The sequence below is a fragment of the Palaemon carinicauda genome, chromosome 12 (genome assembly GCF_036898095.1).
Source record: "Palaemon carinicauda isolate YSFRI2023 chromosome 12, ASM3689809v2, whole genome shotgun sequence".
NCBI classification, from domain to species: domain Eukaryota; kingdom Metazoa; phylum Arthropoda; class Malacostraca; order Decapoda; family Palaemonidae; genus Palaemon; species Palaemon carinicauda.
Genome location: NC_090736.1, coordinates 66,224,209 through 66,234,589, shown reverse-complemented (window position 1 = coordinate 66,234,589; position 10,381 = coordinate 66,224,209). Strand labels below are relative to the sequence as shown.

General features: G+C 39.0%; 1 protein-coding gene across 1 annotated transcript in view; it reads left to right on the top strand.

The window, feature by feature from the left end:
• Positions 1–398: 398 nt before the first annotated feature.
• Positions 399–10,381, top strand: part of LOC137651248 (cytochrome P450 3A41-like) — a 74,370-nt gene continuing 64,387 nt past the window's right edge. The window contains exon 1 of the mRNA XM_068384476.1: positions 399–689. The gene's annotated coding sequence lies outside the window, so the exon portion shown is untranslated. The remainder of the gene's footprint in view (positions 690–10,381) is intronic.

Below are 10,381 nucleotides of genomic sequence, written 5' to 3'. Positions count from 1 at the left end.
ATAGTCTACATGTAATTTTTTGCCAATGACCTTGATACGAGATAGTTTAATAGTGACTAGCAATGGCAATTCTTTGTGTAGGCTAATTGGAACACGCACATGAATATTCTCTCTCTCTCTCTCTCTCTCTCTCTCTCTCTCTCTCTCTCTCTCTCTCTCTCTCTCTCTCTCTCTCTCTCTCTCTTACTGTGTCATACGTCATAGTATATTGTAAATGTATATTTGTATTTAAAGATAAAAATATTCTTACACAGTTGTGACACTGGCAGAATCTTACTTTTAACTTAAACTTTACACACACACTCAGAGAGAGAGAGAGAGAGAGAGAGAGAGAGAGAGAGAGAGAGAGAGAGAGAGAGAGAGAGATGGCTTCAAATTGAACTGACTTCTGACTATTGCATCATATTTATGCTGTTAATTAAAAAGGGAGAATTTACGTAAATTGCGTCACTTTACAGTAAGGGCGATAAAAACTACCTTGCGGTAGAACAACCACTGGGAAGTATGTGGCAACTACGTCGACGGCTTTAACGTAGACAGTGAGTTGGCACAGTACAAATTAAACAATTTGCCCAGAGAGGCAGTGAAAACTAGTACGGAGTGTAACTACGTAGTTTGTAAACCTCTTGTCTTACGTAAAGAATTACTGCAAGTTGATACACTTACTTAATCAACGGGAAACGAAACGAGTAAGTAATATAATGTGTTATATTTTACTAGAAAGGTAAAAACTACTATACTTAAGTGTCCCACTTAGCAATGAAAAACATGGCATTCACTCAGAGAAGGGACTGGACACTTAAACGAGGTCAAGTTACTTTTGGGAGCTTGACATAACCACAAACACGTGAAGTATAACAATATGGGAACAGAACTGACAATTAATTTATCCGCCTGTTTATTTTTCCATAACGAATGTTTTGTGTTGAATAGACTGACATAAGTCATATAGTTTCTATATGACAGGTCTAGTTTACTGTTATTATTCATCTTAAAGGATTTATATTCTTTTAAATTAATTACTTCTCATGTAGTTTATTTATTTCCTTATAGACCTATTCGAGACTTTCCTCATTGTGCTATTTTAACCTGTTAAAGTCATTTGGGCTTATACCATCCTACTTTTCCAGCTAGTGTTTGGCTTAGCTGCCATCTTTTGTTTTACACTTATTTATTCGGTTCAAGCATAGCATATCCAATATATCGCCTTATATAACAGAGAGAGTGATTGAAATTTTTGTAACAGCAAGTCATTCGGCACCATTAGCAATTAGATTTTAGTTACCACAACTAGACATATTTAATAATGATATCTATATGATAATAATTTATAAACTCGAATACACTTTATTTTCTTTATAATTGACAATTCAAAGCATAGCAATTTGTATCCACCATCAGTATTTGTGATTACTTTATTTCCACATCGAAACTCTTGTTGTCTCGAATAGGCCTACGTGTTCAGAGTGTATTGTTGTTTTGTCTGTGTTATAGTTATCACAGAATGGCTCAATTCTCTCGTTAATTGTTATCGTAATAGTATACACAGACTGACATCAGTTTTAAACTTGCATTCCTTCTCAAAGATTCAGCAGTCAACCTAGCACTTGTATGTTGTGAAACTAGGCCACTTGCCTCCCCCACTATTTTTTTTTTTTTGACAAAAGGGTACCTGACACTTGCACGCATTCGTGGCACGCACTGGCACGCATTGATGCGCGAACTCGCGTGAACGAGCCGTGAAAATGTCGTGAACAGTGCGGGAACTCGCGTGCCAAAGCGTACCAATGCGTGCCCAGAACTTTGAAATGTTTAAAGTTTATGGCACGCATTGGCACGCACAAATTAGTCGTGAAATAGTCGTGAACGATGCGCCAACTGGAGTGAACTGGAGTGAACAGTGCGGGAACTGGCGTTATCTGGAGTGAACGATGCGGGAAGTGGCGTGAACTTTATAATGAAGAGAAACAAAAAAGGAAACGAATAAATTAATGAAAAGGAAAGAAAAATAAACCTAATAAATTTTTATATTTGCTGTTTTAATGTGAAAAAAAAAATATATCTTATTTCAAACTATTTCTATAACTTTATAATGAAGAGAAACAAAAAGGAAACGAACAAATTAATGAAAAGGAAAGAAAATTAAACCTAATAAATTTTTATATTTGCGGTTTTAATGTGAAAAAAAAATATATCTTATTTCAAACTATTTCTATAATTTTATTATGAAGAGAAACAAAAAGGAAACGAAAAAATTAATGAAATGGAAAAAAAATAAACCTAACAAATTTTTATATTTGCTGTTTGAATGTAAAAATAAAATGATGTCTTATTTCAAACTATTTCTATAACTTTATAATGAAGAGAAACAAAAAGGAAACGAAAAAATTAATGAAAAGGAAAGAAAAATATAAACCTAATAATTGTTTATATTTGCTGGTTGAATGTAAAAATGAAATGATGTCTTATTTCATGCACACACTTATTTTCCTCTATTACCAACCAAGACCCAAAACTTTTGTTTTAAATAAAAATGAACTGAAAAATAAACCCAAGAAATTTTTAAGTTTGCTGTTTGAATGTATAAATAAAATTATGTTTTATTTCATCAACATACTTATTCTTCTTTATTACCTTAAAATGAAGAGCAAAACAAATTTTTTCTGTTTGCTGTTTTAATGTAAAAATAAAATGATTTCTTATTTCAACACACTTTTTTCTCTATTACCTTAAAATCAACCGCCTAAAAACTTTTCATGTTTGCTGCTTTTAATGTTAAAATAAAATGCTTTCTTAATACTTGTACATATTTTATGTCTGCTATTTATATGTAAATCAAATGCTTTCTTATTGAAACAAAAATAAAGGGCAACAAAAAATACAAACGAAAAAGATACGTTTCTTCTCCTCAATGACAGAAAGCATTGTTGTCTCTTCCGAAGCCAATCCAAGAATGTCCTCGGGTTGGAGAAGCCCCGTTTTTATATGGAGTGGTCAATTCATGAACTGGCGTGAACTGGCGTGAACGATGCGGAAACGATGCGGAATGATGAGCGAACTCGCGTGAACGTGTCGTGAACTTCTCGTGAACTACGCGTGCCAATTCGTGCCATCGCGTGAACGTCGCGTGAACGATGCGCAAACTGGAGTGAACTGGTCGTGAACAGTGCGGGAAAAACACCAGTGCGTGCCACAATGCGTGCCAGTGCGTGGCAAAAATGCGCGCAAGTGTCAGGTAGGCTTTACTAAAATCACGATGAATTTGTAAAGACTGACGTAGGCTGTCCTAAAGGGTTTCATAGCCATACCACCAAGCTAGATGATTGAATGTCCATTCCACCCCAAAATATTTAAGTTACCTTTCAATTGTAAATTCATATCTCCAAAACAAATTTTACCTTCTGTCGCTTTTATTATTATTATTATTATTATTATTATTATTATTATTATTATTATTATTATCATTACTTGCTAGGCTACAACCCTAGTTGGAAAAGTAGGGTGCTATAAGCCTAGGGGCTCCAACAGGAAAAATAGCCCAGTGAGGAAAGGAAACAAGAAAAAATAAAACATTTCAAGAAATGTACCAACATTAAAACAAATATTTCCTATATAAACTATAAAAACTTTAACAAAAGAGCAAGAGAAATAAGATAGTGTGCCCGAGTGTTCCCTCAAGCAAGAGAACTCTAACCCAAGACAGTGAAAGACCATGATACAGTGGCTATGGCACTACCCAGCACTAGAGAACAATGGTTTGATTTTGGAGTATCCTTCTCCTAGAAGAGCTGCTTACCATAGCTAAAGAGTCTCTTCTACCCTTATTATTATTATTATCATTATTATTATTATTATTATTATTATTATTAGCCAAGCTACAACCTTTGATGGAAAAGCAAGATACTATAAGCCCAAGGGCTCCAACAGAGAAAAATAGCCCAGTGAGGAAAGGAAATAAATAAACGATGAGAAAAAATTAACTATAAATTATTTCAAAAATAGTAACATCATCAAAACAGATATGTCATATATAAACCATAAAAAGACTTATGTCAGCCTGTTCAACATAAAAATGTTTGCTCCAACTTTAAACTTTTGAAGTTCTACTGATTCAAATACCCGATTAGGAAGATTATTCCACAACTTGGTCACAGCTGGAATAAAACTAATAGAATACTGTGTAGTATTGAGCCTTGTGATGGAGAAGGCCTGACTATTAGAATTAAGTATTATAAACAGGATTTAACTGTCCAGGAAGATCTGAATGTAAAGGATGGTCAGAGTTATGAAAAATCTTATGCAACATGCATAATGAACTAATTGAACGACGGTGCTAAAGATTAATATCTAGGTCAGGAATAAGAAATTTAGTAGACCATAAGTTTCTGTCCAACAAATTAAGATGAGAATCAGCAGCTGAAGACTAGACAGGAGAATAATACTCGAAACAAGGTAGAGTGAAAGAATTAAAACACTTCTTCAGAATAGATTGATCACCAAAAATCTTAAAAAAACTTTCTCAATGAGCCAATTTTTTCTGTAATTGAAGAAGACACAGACCCAATGTGTTTCTCAAAAGTAAAATTGCTGACGAGAATCACATCTAAAATTTCAAGTCATACAAAAGAAAAGAAACATTATCAATGCTGAGATCCGGATGTTGAGGAGCCACTGTCCATGACCTACTTACAATCATACTTTGGGTTTTGTTAGGATTCAACTTCATACCCCATAATTTGCACAATGCGCTAATTTTAACTAGATCTTTATTAAGGGCTTCAGCAACCCCAGATCTACATTCAGGAGATGTAATTGATGCAAAGAGTAGCACCATCTGCATATGCAATAAGCTTGTTTTTTAGGCCAAACCACATGTCATTTGTATATAGTATAAAAAGTAATGGGCCAGGAACACTACCCTGTGGAACACCAGATATCACATTCCTATACTCGCTATGGTAACCACCAACAACAACTCTTTGAGATCTATTGCTTAAAAATTTAATAATAATGCTAAGAAACAACCCACCCACTCCCAACTGTTTGAGTTTGACAATAAGGGCCTCATGATTAACACGGTCAAAGGCAGCACTAAAATCAAGGCCAATCATACGAACTTCCTGACCACAATCAAGGGATTTCTTTACAGCATTGGAGGAAAGTGGCCACTGGACAATTACAGTGTAGCAGTTAACCCCGTGGGTGAAGAAAAATTGATTGGTAATCTCAGTGTTATCAGGTGTAAGAGGACAGCGGAGAATCTGTAAAGAATAGTCCAGACTATTTGGTGTATGTGTAGGTCAAAGGAAAATGAACCGTAACGAGAGAGAAGGATCCATTGGGAGGTATTCATAAAAATGAAGGATATCGTTGTAAGCATAAGGTAGAAGTACAAGGTAATTCTCTGAAGCAAAAGGTAGAAGTATAAGCAAATCTTTCTTTCTATATTCATAATGATTACCTTTCACTTGCGAGGATATCCTCCAAGCAGAAGTTAAAGGTTGACTCGTGTTTCGGGAGCGCTTAGTTACATGTTGGAACTTGTAAGATTTCATTTGTGCTGTCAAGTTAAGAAAGAGTTTAGTATTTATATTATGTATTTAATGCGCTGATTTTACTTGTATTCAATTAAGTTTACGCATCAGAAAGAACACAGACGCCGCCGCGCCTTCCCCAAAGCCTCGCTGGCGACATCTATCCCCCACCCCTTGCATTAGAAGTTCATTGACCTCTTTTTAGCTCCCCCACCCCTTGCATTAAAAGTTCATTGACCTCTTTTTAGCTCCCCCACCCCTTGCATTAGAAGTTCATTGACCTCTTTTTAGCTCCCACACCCCTTGCATTAGAAGTTCTTTGACCTCTTTTTAGCTCCCACACCCCTTGCATTAAAAGTTCTTTGACCTCTTTTTAGCTTCCCCACCCCTTGCATTAGAAGTTATTTGACCTCTTTAGGCTCCTCCACCCCTTGCATTAGAAGTTCTTTGACCTCTTTTTAGCTCCCACACCCCTTGCATTAGAAGTTCTTTGACCTCTTTTTAGCTCCCCCACCCCTTGCATTAAAAGTTCATTGACCTCTTTTTAGCTCCCACACCCCTTGCATTAGAAGTTCTTTGACCTCTTTTTAGCTCCCCCACCCCTTGCAATAGAAGTTCTTTGACCTCTTTTTAGCTCCCCCACCCCTTGCATTACAAGTTCATTGACCTCTTTTTAGCTCCCACACCCCTTGCATTAGAAGTTCTTTGACCTCTTTTTAGCTCCCCCACCCCTTGCATTAGAAGTTCTTTGCCCTCTTTTTAGCTCCCACACCCCTTGCATTAGAAGTTTTTTTTACCTTATTTTAGCTTCCCCATCCCTTGCATTAGAAGTTCTTTGACCTCTTTTTACCTCCCACACCCCTTGCATTAGAAGTTCTTTAACCTCTTTTTAGCTCCACCACCCCTTGCATTAGAAGTTCTTTGACCTCTTTTTAGTTCCCCCACCCCTTGCATTAGAAGTTCTTTGACCTCTTTTTAGCTCCCTCACCCCTTGCATTAGAAGTTCTTTGACCTCTTTTTAGCTCCCCCACCCCTTGCATTAGAAGTTCTTTGACCTCTTTTTAGCTCCCCCACCCCTTGCATTAAAAGTTCATTGACCTCTTTTTAGCTCCCCCACCCCTTGCATTAGAAGTTCATTGACCTCTTTTTAGCTCCCACACCCCTTGCATTAAAAGTTCTTTGACCTCTTTTTAGCTCCCACACCCCTTGCATTAGAAGTTCTTTGACCTCTTTTTAGCTTCCCCACCCCTTGCATTAGAAGTTCTTTGACCTCTTTAGGCTCCTCCACCCCTTGCATTGGAAGTTCTTTGACCTCTTTTTAGCTCCCACACCCCTTGCATTAGAAGTTCTTTGACCTCTTTTTAGCTCCCCCACCCCTTGCATTAAAAGTTCTTTGACCTCTTTTTAGCTCCCCCACCCCTTGCATTAGAAGTTCTTTGACCTCTTTTTAGCTCCCTCACCCCTTGCATTACAAGTTCTTTGACCTCTTTTTAGCTCCCACACCCCTTGCATTAGAAGTTCTTTGACCTCTTTTTAGCTCCCACACCCCTTGCATTAGAAGTTTTTTTACCTTATTTTAGCTTCCCCATCCCTTGCATTAGAAGTTCTTTGACCTCTTTTTAGCTCCCACACCCCTTGCATTAAAAGTTCTTTGACCTCTTTTTAGCTCCACCACCCCTTGCATTAGAAGTTCTTTGACCTCTTTTTAGTTCCCCCACCCCTTGCATTAGAAGTTCTTTGACCTCTTTTTAGCTCCCCCACCCCTTACATTAGAAGTTTTTTGACATCTTTTTAGCTCCCACACCTCTAGCATTAGAAGTTCTTTGACCTCTTTTTAGCTCCCACACCCCTTGCATTAGAAGTTCTTTAACCTTATTTTAGCTCCCCTACCCCTTGCATTAGAAGTTCTTTTACCTCTTTTTAGCTCCCCCACCCCTTGCATTAGAAGTTCTTTGACCTCTTTTTAGCTCCCACACCCCTTGCATTAGAAGTTCTTTGACCTCTTTTTAGCTCCCACACCCCTTGCATTAGAAGTTCTTTGACCTCTTTCTAGCTCCCACACCCCTTGCATTAGAAGTTCTTTGACCTCTTTTTGCTCCCACACCCCTTGCATTAGAAGTTCTTTGCCTCTATTTAGCTTCCGCATCCCTTGCATTAGAAGTTCTATGACCTCTTTTTAGCTCCTCCACCCCTTGCATTAGAAGTTCTTTGACCTCTTTTTAGCTCCCACACCCCTTGCATTAGAAGTTCTTTAACCTCTTTTTAGCTCCACCACCCCTTGCATTAGAAGTTCTTTGACCTCTTTTTAGTTCCCCCACCCCTTGCATTAGAAGTTCTTTAACCTCTTTTTAGCTCCACCACCCCTTGCATTAGAAGTTCTTTGACCTCTTTTTAGTTCCCCCACCCCTTGCATTAGAAGTTCTTTGACCTCTTTTTAGCTCCCTCACCCCTTGCATTAGAAGTTCTTTGACCTCTTTTTAGCTCCCCCACCCCTTGCATTAGAAGTTCTTTGACCTCTTTTTAGCTCCCCCACCCCTTGCATTAAAAGTTCATTGACCTCTTTTTAGCTCCCCCACCCCTTGCATTAGAAGTTCATTGACCTCTTTTTAGCTCCCACACCCCTTGCATTAAAAGTTCTTTGACCTCTTTTTAGCTCCCACACCCCTTGCATTAGAAGTTCTTTGACCTCTTTTTAGCTTCCCCACCCCTTGCATTAGAAGTTCTTTGACCTCTTTAGGCTCCTCCACCCCTTGCATTGGAAGTTCTTTGACCTCTTTTTAGCTCCCACACCCCTTGCATTAGAAGTTCTTTGACCTCTTTTTAGCTCCCCCACCCCTTGCATTAAAAGTTCTTTGACCTCTTTTTAGCTCCCCCACCCCTTGCATTAGAAGTTCTTTGACCTCTTTTTAGCTCCCTCACCCCTTGCATTACAAGTTCTTTGACCTCTTTTTAGCTCCCACACCCCTTGCATTAGAAGTTCTTTGACCTCTTTTTAGCTCCCACACCCCTTGCATTAGAAGTTTTTTTACCTTATTTTAGCTTCCCCATCCCTTGCATTAGAAGTTCTTTGACCTCTTTTTAGCTCCCACACCCCTTGCATTAAAAGTTCTTTGACCTCTTTTTAGCTCCACCACCCCTTGCATTAGAAGTTCTTTGACCTCTTTTTAGTTCCCCCACCCCTTGCATTAGAAGTTCTTTGACCTCTTTTTAGCTCCCCCACCCCTTACATTAGAAGTTTTTTGACATCTTTTTAGCTCCCACACCTCTAGCATTAGAAGTTCTTTGACCTCTTTTTAGCTCCCACACCCCTTGCATTAGAAGTTCTTTAACCTTATTTTAGCTCCCCTACCCCTTGCATTAGAAGTTCTTTTACCTCTTTTTAGCTCCCCCACCCCTTGCATTAGAAGTTCTTTGACCTCTTTTTAGCTCCCACACCCCTTGCATTAGAAGTTCTTTGACCTCTTTTTAGCTCCCACACCCCTTGCATTAGAAGTTCTTTGACCTCTTTCTAGCTCCCACACCCCTTGCATTAGAAGTTCTTTGACCTCTTTTTGCTCCCACACCCCTTGCATTAGAAGTTCTTTGCCTCTATTTAGCTTCCGCATCCCTTGCATTAGAAGTTCTATGACCTCTTTTTAGCTCCTCCACCCCTTGCATTAGAAGTTCTTTGACCTCTTTTTAGCTCCCCCACCCCTTGCATTAGAAGTTCTTTGACCTCTTTTTAGCTCCCCACCCCTTGCAGTAAAAGTTCTTTGACCTCTTTTTAGCTCCCACACCCCCTTGCATTAGAAGTTCTTTGTCCTCTTTTTAGCTCCCCACCCCTTGCAATAGAAGTTCTTTGACCTCTTTTTAGCTCCCACACCCCCTTGCATTAGAAGTTCTTTGCCCTCTTTTTAGCTCCCTCACCCCTTGCATTACAAGTTCTTTGACATCTTTTTAGCTCCCACACCCCCTTGCATTACAAGTTCTTTGACCTCTTTTTAGCTCCCCACCCCTTGCAATAGAAGTTCTTTGACCTCTTTTTAGCTCCCACACCCCCTTGCATTAGAAGTTCTTTGACCTTATTTTAGCTTCCCAATCCCTTGCATTAGAAGTTCTTTGACCTTATTTTAGCTTCCCCATCCCTTGCATTAGAAGTTCTTTGACCTCTTTTTAGCTCCCCCACCCCTTGTATTAGAAGTTCTTTGACCTCTTTTTAGCTCCCACACCCCTTTCATTAGAAGTTCTTTGACCTCATTTTAGCTCCCCACCCCTTGCATTAGAAGTTCTTTGACCTCTTTTTAGCTCCCCACCCCTTGCAATAGAAGTTCTTTGACCTCTTTTTAGCTCCCACACCCCTTTCATTAGAAGTTCTTTGACCTCATTTTAGCTCCCCACCCCTTGCATTAGAAGTTCTTTGACCTCTTTGTAGCTCCCCCACCCCTTGCATTAGAAGTTCTTTGACCTCATTTTAGCTCCCCCACCCCTTGCATTAAAAGTTCTTTGCCCTCTTTCTAGCTCCCACACCCCTTGCATTACAAGTTCTTTGACCTGTTTTAGGTCCCCCACCCCATGCATTAGAAGTTCTTTGACTTCTTTTTAGCTCCCACACCCCTTGCATTAGAAGTTCTTTGACCTCTTTTTAGCTCCCACACCCCTTGCATTAGAAGTTCTTTGACCTCTTTTTAACTCCCACACCCCTTGCATTACAAGTTCTTTGACCTCTTTTCAGCTCCCACACCCCTTGCATTAGAAGTTCTTTGACCTCTTTTTAGCTCCCCCACCCTTTGCATTAGAAGTCCTTTGCCCTCTTTTTAGCTCCCACACCCCTTGCATTACAAGTTCTTTGACCTGTTTTTAGCTCCCCC